The sequence below is a fragment of the Ambystoma mexicanum genome, chromosome 9, assembly GCF_040938575.1.
Source record: "Ambystoma mexicanum isolate Mex_15411 chromosome 9, UKY_AmexF1_1, whole genome shotgun sequence".
NCBI classification, from domain to species: domain Eukaryota; kingdom Metazoa; phylum Chordata; class Amphibia; order Caudata; family Ambystomatidae; genus Ambystoma; species Ambystoma mexicanum.
This window is the reverse complement of record NC_090931.1, coordinates 662,599,901-662,622,468: the sequence shown is the minus strand read 5'-3', so window position 1 is coordinate 662,622,468 and position 22,568 is coordinate 662,599,901. Positions and strand designations below refer to the sequence as shown.

At 43.5% G+C, this 22,568-nt stretch overlaps 1 protein-coding gene across 7 annotated transcripts in view; it reads left to right on the top strand.

The window, feature by feature from the left end:
* The window catches only part of HYCC2 (hyccin PI4KA lipid kinase complex subunit 2), a 1,329,865-nt gene that overhangs the window by 34,513 nt on the left and 1,272,784 nt on the right, over positions 1-22,568 (top strand). For 2 of the 7 annotated variants that reach the window (XM_069615448.1, XM_069615444.1), the window contains exon 2: positions 19,922-19,993. The exons of the other annotated variants lie outside the window; for them this stretch is intronic. The gene's annotated coding sequence lies outside the window, so the exon portion shown is untranslated. The remainder of the gene's footprint in view (positions 1-19,921; positions 19,994-22,568) is intronic. 7 annotated transcript variants of the gene reach the window in all.

The window sequence follows — 22,568 nt, the reverse complement described above, 5'->3', positions numbered from 1 at the left end:
CCATTGGTCCTACCCCCGGAACACAGACAGCAGGGTTAATTCTGCCAACTCTACTAAAAATAAGAACTCTACCCTAGACACCCCATTATCGGTAGAGGCCTCGCCAGCCAACATCCCTAACTCCCAAGCTAAACTCAAAGGGGTGCTCATTAACGCCCGCTCTGTCCCTGCTCACGCGTTAGACATCGCTGACTTCATTGTGACTGAAAACCTTGACTTTCTGGCAATCACAGAAACCTGATTACATGCGGCGTCAGGTCCTGCCCTGACTCGCCATTCCAGACAGCTATTCCATCATTAGGTGCGACAGGGACACAAATCAAACTAAGGGGGGTGGATTAGCGTTCATATTCAAGAGTTTTCTTAATCTAAGAGTTGTCAACAGCCAACAGTTGCCCTCTGCGGAACTACTCTCGATTAAACTCCCAATCTCACCTAATCACACCGCCTCGGTGCACCTCATCTACCGGCCACCCGGTCCCACTTCCACATTCATAGAAGATATCTCATCCATTCTAGCATCTAGCACTAAGCCTAAATCCCAAATCATTACACTTAGAGACCTCCATTTAGGCTACCTGGATACGAACTACACCAAAGCCTGTGACCTAGCCAGTGTCCTATCCGACTTTGGCCTCACCCAGCATGTCAATGTACCTACCCATATCAAGGGACGCACATTGGACTGGGTTTCAGACATGAATTGCGCATTAAAATTAATTTCAGTGTGCCCATGTGCATGGTCTGACCATCATAAAATTACATTCTCCATCAACTCCTGCCCACCCATTGACAAACCATGTACTGCGCCACCCACCTTCACTCGTAACAAGAAGGACATCACAACTGAGAAACTACTTCCACTCATCCTCCCATTATTAAACTTGGTTTCCTCCACCTGCGCTGACCCTACCGTCCTTGTGGACACCTACAATCGAGCTATGTTAAAAGCCCTGGATTCCATTGCCCCACTTAAACAGCGCAAAGAAAAAACGCGTAACTAGCTTAACTCTTGGTTCACCCCACACCTACGAGAACCTTGTAAAGATAAACGCAATGCTGAGTCTCTCTGGAGAAGCTCACCTACGCCAGTAAATAAAATTAACCTCTTATCCATCAGCCTTCATACAAAGAAGCCATACTAGCGGGCAAAAAAGAAGTCTATAACAACAGGATCATACAAGCTCAATCCAGCACTAAGGAACTCTTTAAAATCCTCAAGGAATTAGAGTCCCCAGTTGCCCCCATTGACACGTGTACCCCCGACACTGAATGGTGCGCCAACATACAAAAAGCACTACTAAACAAAATCACTACACTCCAAGCTAAAATCAACACCAAAAAAACCCATCTCCTTGATTCAGCAGGTAATACCCAATCCTACAACATCCCATCCCGTAATCACTCCTTCAAACCTTTTAGTTTCTCACCTCTCATTGGAAAATATCATCACGAAGTTAAAACCATCCAATTGTCAAGGCGACGCCTGCCCTGCACCAGTCGTAAAGGAAGCAGCGCCTGACCGCGCTCCCTTCATCACCTCCTTCATCAACACCTCCTTCAAATCTGGCATAGTACCAAATAACCTCAAGGATGCTTGGGTAATCCACTTAATCAAAAAACCTAACTTAGACCCTAGCAATCCCACTAAATACAGGCCTATCACCACGGTGCCTTACCTCCTTAAAATCCTGGACCGTGCTGCATATCTCCAAATTCAAGATTATCTCGATAACAACAACCTATTAGGACTTGGGCAATCTGGTTTCCGCCCGAGACACGGTACAGAGACCGCTCTAATAGATTTAAAAACGCAAATTGAGGATCTGAAAGACAAGGGCAAACAAGCGCTCCTACTCCTTCTTGGTCTGTCCGCCGCTTTCGATTTGGTGGACCACCAAATCCTTTGCCAGCACCTGAAAACTGCCGCCCATTTTTCCGATGCAGCTACCTCCTGGATCAGCTCGTTCCTTGCTAACAGATCCATGAGTCTTCTCACCTCTTGCCGCTGCTGACCCAGCTCACGTCCCCTGCGGAGTCCCACAAGGCTTCTGTGTATCACCTACGCTCTATAACATATTTACTAAACCACTCTTTGATATTCTTGACCATCTGGGTGTTACCTACACAAATTATGCGGATGACGCCCAGATACTCATCCCCATCACTGGTGATTATGTAACCGACGTCAAAGCTCTCAATGCATTCTATACCGTCATCCAGGCGTGGATGGCCTACCACGGTCTCTGCCTAAACGATGAGAAAACTGAGTTACTCATCCTAGGCTCTCAGTCCAAACTCTCAAAACTTGACAGTAAATGAGGCTTTCAACATTGATGGTAACATTATTAAGGTCACCAATGTCACTAAAACCCTCGGAATTCACCTAGATTCCACCCTCTATCTCATCAGACCAACCAACTCAGTAGTCTCAGCATCTGCGTATACGTGTAAACTAATCACTGCTTGCCGTCCCTTCTTAACAATGGACAACTGCCTGATCCTCGCCAGAACCCTCATCTTATCTAAAATTGACTACTGTAACACCCTTTACCTAGGAACGAGCCAAAGAATTATTGATAAGATTCAGGTAACCCAGAATAACGCCATCAGGGCTGCTCTTAACATACCCAGGCGCGCCCACATCTCATCCACCAGACACAACATACATTGGCTCCCCATTTCACGGCGTATCGCCCTTAAAACTCTTGTTCTAAGCCACAAAGCACAGAACAATGCGGCACCGGCCTACCTGTCAGCGCGCTTCACCCAACACACAGCCTCCAGACCCTTAAGATCTGCACAAGCACACACACTCATCCTTCCCAGTTTCAAGCTTCAGACTGCCAGAGGTTCCAGCTTCCCAGACCTTGCAGTGAAGCTCTGGAACTCCCTACCCAACGATCTCGGGAATGTCCCTTCCCTCCAATCCTTCAAAAACAGAACAAAACATTGGCTCTTTGAGCAAGACGATGCTCCGGCCACCCTTTTGTAACACCTGCTGCATGCTGCTCCCACTCAATTACCTTGTACATACTGAGCTGACTGACTCGCCTTGTAAATATATGTATATATCATTATTCTATGTATATAGATTTTGAAATCTGTAACTGCCTTCTGTAACACTTTACTGTAACCAACTTTCTAAACATGCGCCCTGATGCCCGTGGGCAGGCTGCGCAATATAAATAAATACAAATTCTTGTACATGTAGCAGAATTTGCAGACCACAAATTTGGTCCAAGACGATGTTATGAAATGAAGATTGTTGTTGCTCTAGATGTGTGGTGGTCTTGAGCAACAGTTTTCTTGTGCTTATTTTATTTAGCAACATCCAGTCTGTTATATGCACAGATTTCTTGTTATTTTATGGGTAAGGGATGTGTTGTGGTATGTACTTGTACTTAGTGACTCACGCTTCTGGGAGTGCAACTAGAATGGGGAAGTTGGGTGGACAGTTGAGAAAAGCTGCAAGGAGTTTGAATGAGGCAGCTGTGCCAGCCCGCTGTCAATTAAAGATATAAAAGATCACATCACTCACCAACTCTGTGTGGTGTATGATCCATTAATTTCCATTGCCCTTGCTGATCAAAAAATGTGCAAATGAAACCAACTCTTATTTGTCATTCTTGCAAGTCAACAATAAAGGAAGCTAGTAAACGAGCACTACATTTCATTTGTTTGTCGCCAGAAAATTGGAGGTAAAACGATGTAGTACTTGCCTTTGGGTATAGGAATTATAATCTAATAATTATAGTATTTGAAAGTCTGTTTATTATAGTTATTAGAAAAGAATTTTGGGAAGTAAAGGTTCATCATTCTTAAAGTATTTTCCAGGGTTTGAAATAAAGGTTGCCAAGCACCAATTCACTCCTAATGAACAATGAACACATTATACAAGTTTCTCTGTTTGGGAGCTCTGGTTTTTGCCCTTGACCAGCCTGAATCACCAAAGATGACTGATTTTAATATTCTTCTGGGAGGCACAAAGCTTACATTTGGTTTATTTGCCTAGCAATTTATTTAATGTCTTTGCCGTATTATGAAAACGCAGGCTAAAGTGTGCAGTTTAAAAACAAACAGGAAACATGCTGGTGATTCATTCTGTGACAGTCAATTTCAACTGTAAAAATAATGCATTTTCATTTTTAAACACACTTGGCATGAAATTCCGTCTCTACAATGGAGTACGTGGGACGTGGATACACATTCTGTGACCTAGGTGTTATCATGGTCGCAGATAATGGGTATCTAAAATACTGGATAATATGACATAACATAGCTTGCAATGTTAAAGCCAAGCAGCTTATGGTGAAAGGAAAGTTACAGGGGGTGGTGAAAATCAGTGGCTTTTATTTTCGCTTTAATTTTTCAAAACATTGTTTTCTCCCCCCATGTTCCTCCTCTCACTAGGTATTCTGTTCCTGTTATGGCTTGACAGTAGCCGGGATGATCGAAGGATATGTGCATTAATGATATGTCTTTGTATCAATATCAGGATATTGGTACACATGTATCTAGCAATGTCATAGTTAAAAGCAACAAGAAAGAAGAGAAAGACGGAAAATGAAAGTTTCTTAATCTTCGCCCCACTGTGACGAATCACTAGGTGTCATTACTTATCCCCTGGGAGAGACCCTTCTCATGCGGCTAAGGGGGTAAGACTGCTATCCAATTGTCCCCCTAGGGGTGGTACAATGTAGGAGGACCTCATGGTCCCCAGTGTCTAATCAGTCACCACACTGGTCGCACCATCCCACAGCCTCTCTCTCATAAAACTATATGCTATAGTAATACCTTCAAGATCGATCCTTTTGAACGTACTGGGAAGAAGATGGAGTATCTTTTTCTTAAAGTACTGACATGAGGAGGGCCTTCGGCGAGGGAATGGACATTGGCAGAGTTTAATAACCAAAGACTCTGCACGTTTTGGAGCCAGCCCCAGAACAGCAGCAGGGAAGGACACTGTTGGCCGAGGGAGCGGAGAAACGGCAAAGACCGGAGAGCAGAAACCACCTACGGGAAGCGGAAGGCGGCTCTCCAGGACCTGGCGTTTATCTGTTTTACAAACCTGAGGGGTACAACCTCCAGGTGGAGGTGGCCCACGCAGACCCCGACTCATACTGATACTGCATAGAGCCAATCCAGCAACTGCAGGAAGCAGCCAGCCGTGCACCAATGGCCAACTTCATTCCCTGGAAGAACTACCACCGTATGCCAGAGTTCCAGAAGGTAATGGGAGCTACGAGTGGGCCAGTAGGCACAAGGAGTCGAGGATGGTTGCCAAAGCACACTGTGAGGTTCACAAGGCCTAGAGAGGGTCCAAGAAGGGTCTGGGACCTTGTAAGGCCTTCTGAGCGCATGTCCGGAGAGGGGTTAAGGTGGGTCTAGGACCCCATCTAAACTGTAGAGTGCATCCGAGGTGGACTTCCTCTGCATAGTGAAACAGTTATGTGAGGGTCCGGGACCCTGTGAAGTTCAGTGAAGCGAACCTAAGAGGAAGTCTCCTAGTCTCATCGGGGAGACCACTAACCACCAGAGAAGGGTCTGGCACCTTAAATAGAAGCCAGGGGATGGGAGACATTCTCCTGGGCATTGGATACAAGATTGGGTGAAATCTGTGAACCAGGTGAAGGAAGTAATTTCCTCTGGTATTTTCTTTTGAGAGAGAACACTTGTTGGACGCTGTTGAATTACCAGAAGAAGGGAACCATTCTCTTGAAGCAAGTACTTTTTGTTAGTTCTTTTTTAGTTCTAGTGTGAGAGAGTTAGAATAGGGTTTGACACAGGACGGTGGAACTTTGATTTGACGGATGTTCTGACAGTTCCTTTAGTTCAAGGCAGGGAACCCCCTCATAGAAATGTGGATAGTGAGGTTTTCTATCTAAGAAATGAGTCTGTAACCAAATCTATGCCACCTTTGTGTAGGTCTTCTTCACCGCTACACAACCCCCTGAAACTTAACCATGTATTTGCAAAATCAACAGTTTGGTTCCTGTGTAGGCAGCAGATTGACATTTGGCAACCATTGCCATCTTATCATATTCCTAGGTGCTTAACACATTTGCCAGCTGTTGCTTTATCATAGTTGCTTAGGTTTTTAAACCAGGGTGGGTGGTGCTGGGGAAGCTAAGGTGGTGATGATGGAGTGAGGTTGCCTGGGGGTATGGGGGTGCTGTGGTGAGCATCAATTAACTAAAAACACTAGCCCTGGATAGAGACCATAGAAGATGCAGACAGTTGCAGAATGGCACTCTTGTTTGATGAGCAGGGTTGTTCAGATACAATATTGGCAAAATGTCAGCATTTAAGAAGTAGCTGCTGTTCCAAAAGTGGACCCGGGGGTGGGGGAGGATGGGGCTTGTTCACAGTACCTTATTGTCTTTTGGACTCTATAGTATTGAGCCAGGCTTCCTAAGGCAGTGATTCGGCATAGAGTAGGTGAGCTGTTCGACTGGATCCAACACACATGAAGACACTTGGGACAGGCACGCAATATTTGGGTTGGTGTTGCTCACAAGTGGTCCATTGTGGGAGTTTAGGACTAGAGTGGTTTCTTGTAATGTTGCAATGGACTGCACTCCCAACAGAGCTCCAAAGGTGTACCCTTCTCTTGATGGGCCAAAGATGAATCAAAACATTTTGGGGCAAAATGCTACAAGGAGATTGATCCACAGCAAGCCTCCTGTAAGCTGTCCAATCCCCATTGTTGTAGCAAGTGCCCTTTGCCTTTATGACATCACACTCTTGAGTACCTTGCTTGCAGGTAATTGAGGGGACAACGAAACAGAAGATGCACTTAACAGAAAATAAGATGGTGGAACCCTTCCCACGTGTGCCTTCTCTCTCTGGCTTCTATAACTTCGCCTCTTCCCCTTTCCCATGCCAACTGACCTCAAAAGAAAGGGATCGGCAGCACACTGGTGGGAGGCTTGCCTTATGTTAGTGCTCCATCTGAAATACCTTTCCCAGGAGACCTCCTAGGAGAGGTTTGTATGTTCCCTGCTGGAGAATCAAAGGAGGCAGCATCCAGGCTATTGTTCCATGAGGCAGCTTTGGAGACATTAAGCCCTGCCAATCAAAATAATTCCAATCATGGTTAAGCACTGCTTATAGAATTGACACTGCTGTGATATCAAATTAATGTGGCTTTACCAGTCCCCATTCCACAATGAGGCGGCGAGTGAAGCTTTTCTATTCTACGTTTTTAGTAACGATAAGACTGTGGGGTGTCGCACGTGATTTGGTGTGTATTTATCCTTTGAAGTTGTTTAAGCTCCGTCGGGAAGATGATGGCGTTAAAAACATTTGATGAAGTGTGGAACTGTTCTAACCGGTTAGCGGCACACCTCCAGCGCCGTGTGGTGTGGATTGGCCCTGAGGAAGAAAATGGCGATTAGACGTTGAAACTAGTGCGGGCACCAGTGGAGCTTTCAAAACCGTGCTGGAGAAAAGTTTAATTGATGCCTTATGTTATGCACATCTTATGTCATGTTCAACATTCTGTGACTTATTGCTCTCTAATTGGCCTTAGATCTAGTTGTGCATACATGGCATGTGAGTGTGCCATCCGGGGATTGCACCTACACCACTGTGGTTATACGCATCTAAAGCTCAAATTTTAAAAAGGTGTATAGCGCTGGCACTTTCAGATGTTTGCTATGTCTGATTTAAACATTTTTTTATTTGTTACATAATGAGCCATGATGTTTTTGATGGTGTACATTATTGTGAATGAATTAAAATCTATTGTTGTGTCAGGCAAAAATATGCAAAAACATTTTGAATTATGAGGAATTTGGTTCCCATTCGGCAGTGACATTAAAAGTGTAGCAGTGAAAACTGCCGATCTTTGCAGAGTGTTTGTTGATTATACCATGCGACAACCAGGCATGGTTTATCTTTCAGAGATTTACATGCCAGAAGACCGATTAAGGCAGAACATTATTAGTATTTAGCTCACAGGTGCAGATAGTTAAAATGCTACCTTTTGCCTGCAGTAACTTTGTCCCAGCAGCTGTCGGGGATGCACAGGTGACCTTTCAACCTGCCTTGTGCAGCTACAGAGCTGGCATGGTTCTGTCGGTAGATGGATAGAGCTAGACACCTATGTGCACTATCATTTTGGCATGGCACATATTTAAAGGGGCGGGGGGAATATGATTAGCTGACCGCCCTTTCAGAACAGACTAACCTGCATGACTTTATGAATACAAATCAAAAAGGCTAGGGCTTTTACACATTTGCAGATTGCAATCTGTTACAAATTTAGGTTGAGCTTTGCGGGGTGAACGGTGCTGTGCTCTGAGAGGGGCAGGGTGAAAGGTGCTGTGCTCTGAGAGGGGCAGAGAGGGCTGCTGGAGTGAAGTTGGGTGGTTGTTTTCACCTCGAATTTTGAAGAAATTGCATAAACTAAGTTAACTCATGCTGGGTTTAGGTTGGGTGTTGAGAGCGTTGGCGTGGGGTTTGGTTGCGGCGTACTCAGTACCCGGTACAAGATTTTTAAGTGCAAGTATTTTACTTCCTATTTTTTAAAGTGGGAGTAACATTTATTTTTTTGCGAGTAAAAATGTAAGTCCAGTTACCAATGGGAGTATTTTATAATAGAGTACACACATTGTCACTGGAAAACGGAAATGTTTTTGCCATAATTCCCTTGCACCTCGTTTATTCATACACGTTAAAATATATGTTTACTTCTTCCAATTAGGCACTAATAATAGTTTCTTCCTGTCGTACTACGTGCACTACTGGTCCAAACATATTCATCGAGCCGTGTGGGTGAAAGCAGGGGCACAAGGTACTTACAATGTGTCATTATATGTGGGAGTATTTTTACTCCCCATTTTAATTTTTTGGGAGTATTTTCCTATTTTTAGGGACTAAAAGTGGCTGATGCACCCCTCATCTGTAGGGCTGGGCATATATGATATATAAACAATGGGCTAAGTGGTTTAGCTCTCATTGTGTATATATCATATATATGATATATCATATATATGATATATCATATATACACAATGAGAGCTAAACCACTTAGCCCATCATGAATAGAAAAAAATAGAGTGCAGATTTTCACAAGCGCAGTGCTCCCAGATGCAGGGTTTTAATCCAATTTGAACAAATATGTAGTCAATTGGAGACAAAAAATAAACAAAGTAGATGTCTTCCGGCTACTTTTCAATACACCGACCGGTTTAAACGTTATCACAAAATTTTAAACGTCTGGGAAACCAGGTTTGACAAAACATATAAAACGCATACAAATTGTAAATATCCACATGTAACCAATCGTAGTACTAAAATGTTAACAGAACTAGCACTACAAATCCTAAGCCACACACTGTTACACGGCCTATAAATTGACAAAGGATAGCAATCAAAAATTATGCATACCTGCAAAAAAGGTTTTTAAGTCTGGGTCATTGGAGTGTGCAACATAAGAAAGGAACACTTCTGCGCAACCAGTAAAGAGAATAACAAGTAGAAAGTAGGGAAGCAGGGTGAAACCTACATACCCAACACCATAATTTGAGCAACATGCTCCCTCGCCAAAAAGTACGTACAGAACCCATCACCAGATTACCATCATGCTAGTGCCACAATATGCACCCTTGCTTAAATCTGGGCTGGACAGCCAATTGATCCCTACAAGCAAGAATAAAAACATAAACTGAAAAAACCACAGATGAAATAACTAAACAAGAAAAATCAAGGGGGCCAGGAAGAGGGCGGGAACATCAATCCTAACTCCCCAACCACACAACTCGGACACTACACAAAAAAATGCTGCTCACCACGTGTACGCAATAAATGTGCTTAATTTGGACACGAGATGGGACAAGTGCCGCTCTGGATTGCCCCTTGTAGTCATCACTGCAGCAATCTACAAAGCAGCCAAAGAGCATAGAATAGAAGTTTATAAATGGGCTGGAAAGCATCCAATAAATGCTTTGCACCTCATCCTGTTGTCCACTACATGTAACCTCACACTGCCACAGCACTTAGATCATCGCCTAAAAATCTGCCTCGCACCAGCTCAAACTACAGAGGAAAAACAGAATTTTAAATAAAAACCCACCCATTACCTGTACCTAGGTAAGTGGTGGAGGTTCTGGCAGTCTTGCGTGCTCATTGGCACTGCACGTTTTCAACCAGTCAATAGTGACCCAAGCCAACGGTCCTAAGTGATGTATTCGTTTAAAAAAAGATGACAAAAAAAATTGATTTAGAAAGATTAAATGAACTGTCATGCCCTTGCCGCACACGAGTGAGTGCAGGGGCTGATGGGCACTACATGAGCCAAAAGCGGAATCGAGCGAGGGGATGTAAGTTTGTGTGTGTATGTGTGTTGGATTAGGGACAGGGGGAGTCTTTGGGGATGGCAGGGACTGAGGGAGGAGGGTACGGGGGCCGAAACCCCCCCGCCCCCCGGTTTTGTGTTAATCCCGCCACGAGGGAGGGACAGGGGAGGAGGGTGTTGGGATTAATGGTGGGGCGGAGAGGGCATAGAAATGATTTTTTTTAAAAAAAAATGAAAATATCACATAGAACAAAGCAGTCCCAGTTAAAGGAACTGCGCATGTCAATATATCCAGTACGTCCAGCCATAATGGCTAGACCCTGTGTCCGCAACGTAACTAGACACCAAGAGGGGGGGGCAATGTCCATTAGGGGCCGGTGGCCATGTTTAAAAACCAATAATGTGGAAATTGGGTGAGCCTGATAGAGGGTGGTGTGCTGAAATACTTGGATACTAGTAGTAGCGTGTAAAGTTCCATCCTAAACGGAAGGTAGCACTGCTCTTGTTTTCCTGAATGGGCCCTCTGAGAAGATCAAGTGAGCTATCTGAATCGTATTTACTGGACTAACTGAGAAACGCGTGGTTCATCGGGTTCAGGCTTGTTGCTTGGTGTGTCATTATGTTTGTTTGTTTAATCATTTATAATGTGCTCCAGACCCAAGGGCATCAGGGCTCAGCAGTAAAAGGATATGCAAGGCTTGGGTAGAAAGGTTACTAGATGTAAGCAGGAGTGGTACATATACAGGAAATGGATAAATCCAACAATTACAACATGGAGAATATAAACAATCTATATACAAAGACTAGATCATAAGATTACAATCCAGAATTGTGGGTCATGCATGAGGGGGGTCTTACTCATCTGTGGGCTTGAGCCAGTTAATATGGTTAAGTCTGAAGTTCAGGTAGGGTTGGTCTTCTCTGATGTGGTGTGGCATGGAGTTCCATAGTTGGGCCGCTTTGACAGGGAAACTACATCCACCAAGGTTAGCGGGTATCGGGTAATAATATCGCCATATATATGGTCGCCATAAATAATATCGCCGCGGAAATGTCGTGGCAATATTATTTGGGTGATCATATATATGGGGACGGGCCAAAACATTTTTTTTACAAAAAAAAAAAATTGGGGGTTGCGGGGGTGTCCCCCGCATGTTCCATGCAATAATGTCGCCACAAAAAACAGCCATTTTTCGGCAATATTTTTGCATGGCGAGATTTTTGTGGCGACATTATTACATGGAACCCTTTAGAGAGCTTGGGATGGTGAGGCAATTGCTGTTGGTAAGTCTAGTAGATGTTCTCAAAGGAATCTATCCGTAAGGTAGCTAGGGGCATCAATATTCAGTGCTTTATAGGTGTGAGATGCTGTTTTAGCTGGATTTTATTGTAGGTTGAGAGCCAGTTGTTGCACCTAATCACAGATGTGTGATCTTCCCACACCGAGTGCCGCTCTTAGGGCGTTGTTTTGGAGGATTGCTATCCTCTGGATGATTGATTCATTGGCGCCAATGTACAAGGTATTGCAATAATCTAACCTAGAGAGTATAAGGGCTCTGGCTAGGATCATGCAATTGTCATCAGATAGGAAGGATTTGCCAGTTCTGATGAGTTTACAGGTGTAAGCGGTGGCAGAGGCCATGGAGTTCACTTGTTTGGCGAAGGAGAGAGTGGAATCTAGGTAGATCCCCAGGGACTTCACCTCCTTGGCCACCTTAATAAGGTTGCTGTCTATTATGAAGGATGAATACTCCCGGCCTAGTTTCTTGAGGTTGGTCGGGGTACCCAGGATGATGTTAGTTTTATCATCATTCAGGCAGACACCATGGGTCGCCATCCATGCCTGGATGATGAGATGCACTCTATTCACCAAGGCCAAATCCTTGTCGTAACCCCCAGAAAGTGGGAGGAGAATCTGGGTGTCATCTGCATAATTAGTGTAGGTGATACCCAGAAGGTCCGGATTGTCGAAAAGGGGCTTAGTGAATATATTGTATAATGTAGGGGAAACACAAGAGCCCTGGGGTACCCTGCACGTGATGCAGTCTGTCACTGCAGAGCAGTAGACCCTCATAGTCCTATCGCTCAGGAAGGACTCACTCCATAGTATGGCCTCTTTAGATAAGTGGGCAGCTGAGTCTAGGTGACTGCATAAGACCTTGTGATCCACAAGGTCAAATTCAGCCGACAAGTCAAGCAGTAAGAGGAGGGCTGTTTTCCCTTTGTCTCTTAACTCATCGACCTGAGTCTTCAGGTCGATAAGGGCGGTCTCAGTTCCGTGTTGGGGATGGCAGCCTGATTTTCATGCTCCTAAGAGTTTGTGGAGTTCCAGGTATTTTTGAATTTGAAGGTAGGCAACCTTGCCAAGTATTTTTAACAGAAAAGGTACTGTCGTGATAGGGCGGTAGTTAGTGGGTATACGTGGATCAAGGGTTTGCTTCTTTGGCAATGGGAGCACCCAGGATTGTTTGAGGATGGTGGGGTTAATGCCGGAAGCAAATGAGGCATTGCTAAGTTTTGAGATCATATGGGCAAGATCTCTTGCAGCATACTTTATGAGCTGTGGTGGGAAATAGGGTGCCCTGACAGTTGGAAGGCTTAAGTAAGAGAATAACATTTTCTACCTCAAGAGTAGATGTTTTAGTGAAGTTAAATTGGGCAGGGGAGTTGGGTGGAGTGTCCTTAAAGGGATGGTCAGGAGAGGTATTTTTAAGATGGGATAGAGAGTTAAGTGATGCTTTTTTTAGGGCTATTTTGTTTTGAAGTGTAGTGACTTTGTTAGAGAGTGCCTGTTGTATATCTGAATGTCAGGTTTTGTCTTTAGTACGGATGTCAGGGATGGGAGACTCTAATTCCTTAAGGATGGTGAATGATTCCTTCATACTAGAGTTAGCATTGGAGATGCGTTTATTGTAGGCATTGCGTTTGGCCAGACAGATTTCCTTTTTGTATTGGGATGAAATTTCAGTTAATTTGGTACTGTTGGCTTCTGAAGGGAGTACTCTCCAGGAGGTTTCACAACTCCTCTTTAGTTGTCGTAGGTCTTTTAACTGTGGGGTGAACCACTTGTTCACGTGAAGTTTGCAAAAGTGAGGAACTTTTTTTGGGGTATCAACTCTGAACCTCCGCGACCGTAATAGTGTTTTATTGCCATTGGGACATGTCGCATAGGTGTGGGAAACTACAGAGACAGAGTTCCTAGATTCCGTTTTAGACAATGGGTTTACATGAGTTCCTTACACCATTTATTGCGCCATGGGTCATGTACTGAAACATCAGTTGTAGTGGTTGAAACTCAAATTTAATCCTAGCCCTTTGTGATGACACGTGTTTCGACACTACTGTGTCTTTATTAAATCTGGGCAAGTCTGAAGTTAAGTTTATACAACAAAATTATGAATGTAAAGAATCCAAATGAAAGTTACCAACATTTTACATAGTGAAAGGTGATAATAAAGCAAAACAAGCATGTTTAAGATCACAGTGCAACAAAAATATGAATTAGGTATTCATTCATAATGTGTAAAAAGGACCACAGAGAGTTAGGGGGGGGGGTTGAGGAGGATTATTAGGGTTATGAAAAATAAGAGTAAAATGAAAAGATAATATAGAATAAATAAAGAAAACAAGAGGAAAAAACACAGTATCATAAGTATAGTTTATGATGAGTAGGGCGAAAATACTTGTAAACCTATTGGTAGCATTCTTCCATGTGTTATTTATAGATAATACAATTATAGTAAAAGTGTACATAGGTTACCATGACTGCTGGTTCAAGATACAAAAATTCCGGTTAGAGTGGTGCCGATCTGTTACCATTACACTTGCAATGGTGCAGAGACTAGGTTTGCGGTCAGTTCTCCGAGTGTGAGTTGACTCCTAATTGCGGAAGATCTTACCCTGATCTTTATCCAAGTTGGATTCAAATTCGATTTTCATTTCTTTAGTCAATTCCTGGGTTAAATCACACCTAAGATTTATTCAACATAATTTGATTGTTTAAATGATGCGCATGGCTGCGAGCCTCATGCTTAAGATTGTGGTGTGTTGTTTATTCATACTTAGTGAAATAATGCCAACCCATAATATCGTATGTTGAATAATACTTTGTCACCGTAGGCATGCAGTTACGAAAAAAGAGAAACTGCGTCTTATATCCCAAAGAGGGGCCATGTGTTTATGCCTGTCCTTGGTCTGACGTGAGGCATATACTATTTAGGTGTAGCATTCCACATATTACATTGTTCCACATTTTTAAAAAAACCCATATTAAACTCCAGCTAGTCTGGTGCGGGCCGCAAATTGCTGTGTGAATCTAAGCATGCACGTGTCAGATAACAACGTACTCGAAAATTGCACAATTCTTAGTAGAAATAAGGGTGGTCGTATTGGCACGACTCCCTGCCTTGCAAGGAGCTTACCTTTCCGAAATATCTTGTCTTGCGCCGCACGCTGGTTTATTTTAGTCCGGCGCCATCATATGGTTACATTTGAAAATGTCTCCCTGAAGGTCTGTAGTCCTACCTTAGTTTCTGCTGTTCGAAAACCTGGCGGCCATCTTTTGGGAACGGTCTTAGTTAACGGCGTGAATACTGGATGGGTTTGTAAAAAAATAAAATCAAGATTGATTTTGAAACGTTACTGGTAGAACGTACTCTATATATAAAATAAAGAATATATATCTTCCATCATCGGTAGTGTCGAAACACGTGTCATCACAAAGGGCTACGATTAAATTTGAGTTTCAACCACTACAACTAATGTTGTTTCAATACATGACGCACGCCGCAATAAATGGTGTGTAAGGAACTCATGTAAACCCACTTGTTCAAGTAAGTTTTGGGCTTGCTAGGTCTGAGTTTCATAGGGGCAATAATGTCAAGTGACGTTTGCATAATTTTATTGTACTCGTTGACAAGTGTTTCTGGATCTAGGTTGTCAGCGAGTGAGTTAAGGGTGGGGTGGATAACAGGGATCACTTTGTCCGCTGTGATGCTCTTTTTGTTTCATCTAAGGCAAGGTGGGGCAGTGGGGGTAACTAATGAAAGTGGTCTAGTAGTTGAGAGTACAAAGGACAGTAGGAAGTGGTCCGTTCAAGGTTGTGGAACAATGGAGGTGATGTTGGCAATGCAAATATTGTCAGCCACCCAGTCAAGAGTTCTCCCTTTATTATGGGTAGGTTCGCTAACTTTTAGGGATGAGCCAAGTTTGGCCAAAATGTTATCAGTGGCTGTGGCGTATTTATCTAGAGGGTCGTTGAAACCCAGGTTAAAGTCACCTTGGAGTAGTAGTTATGAGGTGGTTTTGAGGTTATTGGATAGTATGGTGTAGATCTCCTCCTCAACCGTCCCAATTGGGCCAGGAGGTCTATAAATTAAGTAAATAGTAAGGGTCTGGGAATTGACTAACTGAACTTTGACTGTGAGGATTTTGCAAGATTGGTAAGTTTGGATGGGAGAGAGTCTCAGGCTAGATTTGGAGATGATGGCAATACCTAAATATTGTATAACTGTCAGGGACTGCTAGCGATATCATAGGTCCTGCCGCTTCGTGCAACCATGATTCGGGGATGGCTAGAAAATCTAGGTTGTCTACCAGTATCAAGTCAGAAATGTCTGTTGCGTGAGCAACCAAGGACCTAGCATTTATTAGAGCTCCTTTGAGGGAGTTTGTGGCATTGGTAGGAGTGGTAGTTGAATCAGCTTTCTTGGGTTTGTACGCCTTGCCGTGCTTGGTGGTGGCGTGAAGGCATGGGCTGGTAATGGTGGGGTTATCGCTAATGGCCTTCTGGCTGATAGGAAGGTTGGTTCTCTTATTCACCATGAGCATAGATTTGGTGAGGGGTTTGAATAGTTTGGATAATCTGGAACGGAGTGTGGAGTTCCTGGAATCTAGGGTGCACAGATTACTTGGGAGTAAGCTAAGTGTGGAGTAGCTGTCTTGTCCAAAGGTGGGTGAACAACCTGCCAACATTTTGGACAGGCTTGGAGGGACTCGCACGTCAGGGAAAGAGAGTTGAGCTAGACACACTAAGAGGTTGGGTATGACTAGTATGCGAACGGCGCAAAGGTTATGTGCTGTGGTAAGCATATGATGTGGATTTTTGGTTGTGGTAATATTGGTTGAGTAGACTAATCCAACACAGCATGGATGGGTCAGTTGACTATGCAGGCCTGAGCCTGAAAAGTGCAAATTAGGGCAGTTAGCGTAATAGGCTAGTGTAGCATTTGCGTCATTGGGAATCGGCAGTGCAGACTGGCGCAAGATACCATGGTGGACTAGTTCATAATACATGTGAAAGCATTGGCTAAAATGAGGATCAACAGTACAGGCTAGAGCCACGTATCGTGGAAGGTTAGTCTAACGGTACAGGCCAAATATTGTCTAGGCTAGACCAACGGTACAGGCAGTAAGCAAGGATGCTGGTCCAACATTAGCTAGGCAATGGCAATCAGCAGTGTGGGCTAGGCAAAGTATAGTAGTAAGGTAGTTAAACCGTGCAGGCAAGAGCAATGACAAGGTGGGTTAGTCCAACATACCTAGGGTTGTGGGTCAGCAGTGCAGGCTAGACCCAGATATCTTAATGAGCTTAGTCTAACAGTACTGGTGGAAGCAATGAGCCAGGTAGGCTATTTTTGCATTAGCAAGGTAGAGGAACAACAGTACAGGCTAAAGCCAATTGTCCTGATAAGTTAGTCTAACAAAAACAGTCAGGAGCACTGAGCTGGTAGGCTAGTCCAGCATTAGCTAAGATAGGGGGGATCAGTGATCTAAGCAATTTAGCACGTGGTCAGTGGCATCTAGTAGTAATGCAGCAATTAATTGTGCCAGTACTCAAAATGAGACAATTATAAATGTATAGGCATCGTAATACAATCAGTCCGTATATACTTGCAAACATAACAAATCAACAGGCATGTAATTGAGGGAAGGCGTATAGTGCAATTGGTGTAGTTTGAAAGTTTTCAGATGCTACATGTATTCGCAGCTAGAAAGTTCATACTCAGTACATGGTGCCTTGATTATCTTTGGCGCAGGATTGTACTAAAGCTGGTTGACCATGGTTTCGTTATGTGCGCAGATCGTATCAACCAAGTAGATTTATAATGAGTAATCTCAACTATAGTGCTACTGAGAATAGCTGGCAGATAACGGTGGCAGTGGGACCGAGAGAGTGGAGGACTTGGTATTTGTGTTAATAATGTCGTACCTTTTTTAGATGCAGAGACAAGGGAGTGGTCCATGCTGCGCACAGGCGCATAACGGGGCCTTCTCACAGCAGGCCTTCCCGGATGCGGGCCTGCTTCTGCCTGCTGGCAGTAATGTGGATTCAAGAAGGGGCCGAGTTGCTAGGCAATGTGACGCTGCTCAAAACGGGATGGCGGGGTGGCCATCTTGGGTGCAGGCAACGGCTTGTGGGTGACTGAAAATCATCTGATGGCGGTGATATTTCCTCAATGGCGATTTCTTAGGGGCAAGCTTCTGGGTCTTAGGATCACCTTGCAGATACATGGAGCGTGTGGAAGCGCTCATTCATTCAGATGCTGCTCCTGCAGCCCGATGGCTGCCGTGGCTTCGAGTGGGCCGGTGAGATTGCAGAGAGAGCTCCTGCTCTCTCCGAGGTCCGGTGGAGTGTGGGGGTCCAGGTGCAGAACAGGGCCTTCTCCCAGCAGGCCTTCCCGGATGCGGGGTGGCTTCCGCCTGCCGGCGGTAATGTGGATTCAAGAAGGCGCATTGTTGCTAGGCAATTATGATGTAGATTGTCATTTGGGGTTCACTCTTAATTTGCCAAGCCCTATATAAATCTCTGGGTGATTTTCTATAGCCACCCTCTCAAAACACAAACATTATCCTTGCACCATTTAATGTTCCACACTGCCCTTTTTCATGTAGGACTCTACCTCTTCGTTACCCTTACCCCGTTATTTACTGTCCTTCTGACCTTATTGTAAGTTTTCTTTTGATAACGTTTGAATGGGGGGGCGCTCTTCTACTTCAACTTGTAACAATCTTCTAAATATTTTTAAAGCTTGTATCTCTTTTTCCTCGTTGTTTGATTTTCCAACTTTTGTGTCTTTCAAACGTTTTTTTCCCAATACTTTTTATCTTATATTTGATTTTAGAATTTAACAGATACAATCACAGCAACAGTCACTCAACCAGCAGAACTATCTTTCCATCCTTGTGCCTCAGGCCTCATCGCTCAACTTTCAAAGATTAATTTGTGGATGCCCTGTTACAGGCCAATATTACTGCATTTCCAGTAGTGCAGATCCTGACGCTTCACACTACATTGTCATGATCACAGTCAGTGAGCATAGTCCTCATTCAGGCTAGGCAGAGCACATTATATCAATCAGCAGGTCAAAGGTGGCTGTTAGCCTGGCACATATGGCATTCACAGCATCTACCTCCATAGACACCAGTGAGGTTCAATAGTAATTTCATACACTTAAGATGGCCGCAGCAAGACCCATTTACAAGTAACAACACGGTTCTATTCATATTAGCAGAGGGAGCTACTTAAGCCCCGCCTGTGCTGGAACGCGTGCTTCGTGTCTGCTCCGCTGAAGCGGGTAACGCTACTGCTGTTTCTCCTCGCAGAACTTGAGAAAAAGAGAATAGAGACATTATTTTTATGAAGAGTTACAGAGTACCATAGTTCTCAGAAGAGGCTTACCCAACAGTTATCTCCGACGCTGTATATTTTCAGTTAAGAACATTTATTCGCTCGCAGTCGCAGCATCTTCAGTCTGACGTCTCACTCACAGTGGCAGCATCTTCCGTCAGAAGTCTCACTCACAGCCGCAGCATCTTCCGTCAGAAGTCTCACTCACAGCCGCAGCATCTTCCGTCAGAAGTCTCACTCACAGCCGCAGCATCTTCCGTTAGAAGTCTCACTCACAGCCGCAGCATCTTCCGTCAGAATTTTCTCTCACAGCCGCAGTATCTTCAATCAGCAGTTTTCGCTCGGCCGCCGCAGCACCTTCACTCAGAAGTTTAATTCCCAGCCACTGCATGTTCTGAAGGTTTTTTCCTAAGCTTCTCAAACCTGCAGAAAACACAAGAGATTACACAGAAGACGTTTTTTAAGCATTTATGTACCTGAAGGTTCCTCAAGTTATCTCCTCAGTTGTTACCGCGCTCCACCTCGCAGGCTGCTGTTACTCTGAATTGGTGAACTTGCGTTTAAAACGTTTTCTCATCCTGAGTAACTGCGCAGCCATACTCGTCCATAATTCTTTCCCCAAATTCCTTGAACCTACAAAAAAAAGAAAGACAAAAGTAATTGGAAAGAGAGATCTCTCCAACGTAGGAATCAATTCAACCCTCAAGAGTACAGTATCTTCACCTTCTGACTTACCCAAAGATTAATTCTTAAAAGAATAGACAATTAAAGGCAAAAGGCATTCAGCATCCAAAGTTACCATTGTTTTTCCATCTCAACGTGCCCTTGTAGAAAAGCAGGATGGAGTGCTCCACAATAATAAAACACAGGTGAGAAGGGAATTCAGCTCTAGAGTTGGTAGGGAGTGATTTTAGGGTTATACACATCTCATGTAGTGTCTCAGTTAATGTTATAGCATTTCCATTTTTGTCATTTGTTTCTTCAAACAGAAAAAGAATCCTAAAGATTCCAAGGTATCAGGTCCACAGACTGGGAAGGTATTGCGCTCCCGAGGAGTCCAGGTAAGCGTTGCATACATTTAGAACAAAGTCGTAAAACAAATCATCTTTATGGGTGCAAAATGAGGTATCTGTCCCGGTTGATAAAGAACTGTAAAATGTCAACAAATAATCAAATAATTAAGCAACCAAACAGAATATTTATGCCCGGCGAGCGAGATTTTTAACAGCTGCAGCTATGTTTGGTGTAAAGACACCTTCTGATCTGAACTCTAGTCGAGTCTGTCCATTCACAAAGCATTTAAATACAAGCTGGAACACAGATAACATTTCAACAGCTATTCACTTTGCTATAATTAAACTGAAGCCAGTGTCTTGCATTCCGAGCTACAGCTGCTCCTAGCTATTTTAACATTATCCTCTATATGCTCTAATACCCCCCCACCTAGCCCCCCCCAAGCCCAACAGCTGCGACTTGGCAAGGTCATTCTGTGCGTTTGCAGGGTGAAGCTATTTAAAACATGTCCACTATTAACTGTTTCACAAAAGAATCTGTTAAACACTGGCAAAAACATCCAATATAATGCTTATTGCTAACAGAACAAATGGGGAACTTTGCCCTCATGTACTCTGCACCTATGCTAAATTTCATATTTTCATGTGTCTGCAAACACGATAGAGTATACACTCTATACAGCATTACGCTCTTGGGTGTAAATTGTGTTCTTAACTTAACCAGTTTGGTGAATTACCTGGCCTCCCCATCTTGATGTGTGGCAGAAGTGAGTCTCCTGAGTTTCCGGGGTCTCCTGGGACAGGACTGAATCAGCCACTGCCCGATGTTCCTTGTAGAGTGGATTAGGAGGGATCCTGAATGCTTGTTATCCCAAAAGATGCTTTAAAGTCTTCCCCACAGAAGCCCTTCAGGCTACTTATAATGGAGGCTCAGGGTACCAGATTACCTGGCTAGGATTTATAGTGGCACCAGAAACCTAACTCCTAAACAATGAAAAAGTTGAGAGCTCAACAGCGGTTCTGCCGAGTTTAACAAACTTAGTACCGATAGAGACCCCATGTACGAGAATGTATGACATGGGGGTCATATGACTCTTGGCTAGTAAGAAATTGTTTCCTATCTGTTTGTATAGAATTGAGGTGGCAAATAGTTTTTCATGGCTGGGTAGTAGCTTCCAACTTGAATTTTTGCCCCCTGTAAATCTTCCGATGGTATGGAAAACTACAATTTCAGTCCCAAAATTAAATGTGTGCTGAAAGCAATTGGAATGAGTTATGCTGTACAATCGAGACCCCATCAGCTGTAAAGATGCAGCACTGGGTGACTCGCATATTTCGGGGATTTAAGGTTTTTTTGTGTGCAAGTGACTGATCAGGGTCCGTACACACCTGTACATCATTTGGAGCATACTATCAAGGGAGCCTGTGCGTCAATGGACATCTCTGGTTGTAGCATAATAACGACAAAATATGTTCCCATTGGTACTCATTGAAAACGGAATTATAAAAAAATAAAAGGCAACTAATGAAAATGTTAAGAAATAACGAGAACGGTGTTAGAAAAATCGATCCTCATTTGTGTAAAGATAAAGAGACACCAATTCTAAACCAAAGTGTTATATTGCTAACGATTGACAAAAGAATAATACATTCTTGCGACATGGAGGCACATCGCTTCATTTGGTGCATCTTACCTGTTCGTCCAAAAAATGCTGACATCAAAGGAATACCTAAGCATGTTGTACAATACATGGACCAGAACAGATAGTTTCTAGGTTGCTGCCATTGATTGACTGCATTTGCTTTTTTTTCCAAACTTGTCGACACACTGCCTCACTCTATAAAGGAAAAATCTTCTTCCTCAAGCTGTCTCAGCAATTGAGAATTGTCTTGACAGTAAACCTAAAGGAAACGCCTGCAAGAATTGGGGAAACTGGAAATCTTTCTCCAATACCTGGATTCACACCTAAAACTAAGCCCATGATCTGTCGGCCAATCAGGTAGAGATGGGGAGGAGATACCAGTCGTCGTCTTTTTTTTTTTTTTGTTGAAAACTTTACACTGAAAGGCCCATGAATCATGCTAAGTCTTACAGAATCAGATAGAACAAACTATTGAAACTACCGTTATGGAATTAATTTGACGAGAGACTTGGAAACATAATTATGCTTTCTGACGATTCCTATGGACCCATGGCCATTAAGTTATTTTCATGATTCTGTCATGATGCATGGCAGCCTGATCATCTGACCGACTTAAACACCTTTTAGAAAAACTATACAATTTTGATGCAATACAGCATGAAATGGAGAGTACTAAAACCGCTTGTAAAGGGTCTGTTCATGGACACATTATCTTAGATAATGGGAGGTCATGTTTACAAAATTGTCATTTTGCACTGAATTTGAAAATATGCGTTTATTAGAAGTTATGCTAGTTATGCCAATATAAATAAAAGAAAAGGCCACATTAGACTTCAGACCCACTGATGCTGGCTTGTGGACTGTGCATATTCTGCATTAGCCTACCAGTTTGTGATAGGGAAAAGTGGATTTCTTTTACTGTTGTGGCCGAGACACCTCCTAAAGTTAGTTTATGTATGACCAACCGTTTTTTTAAACGT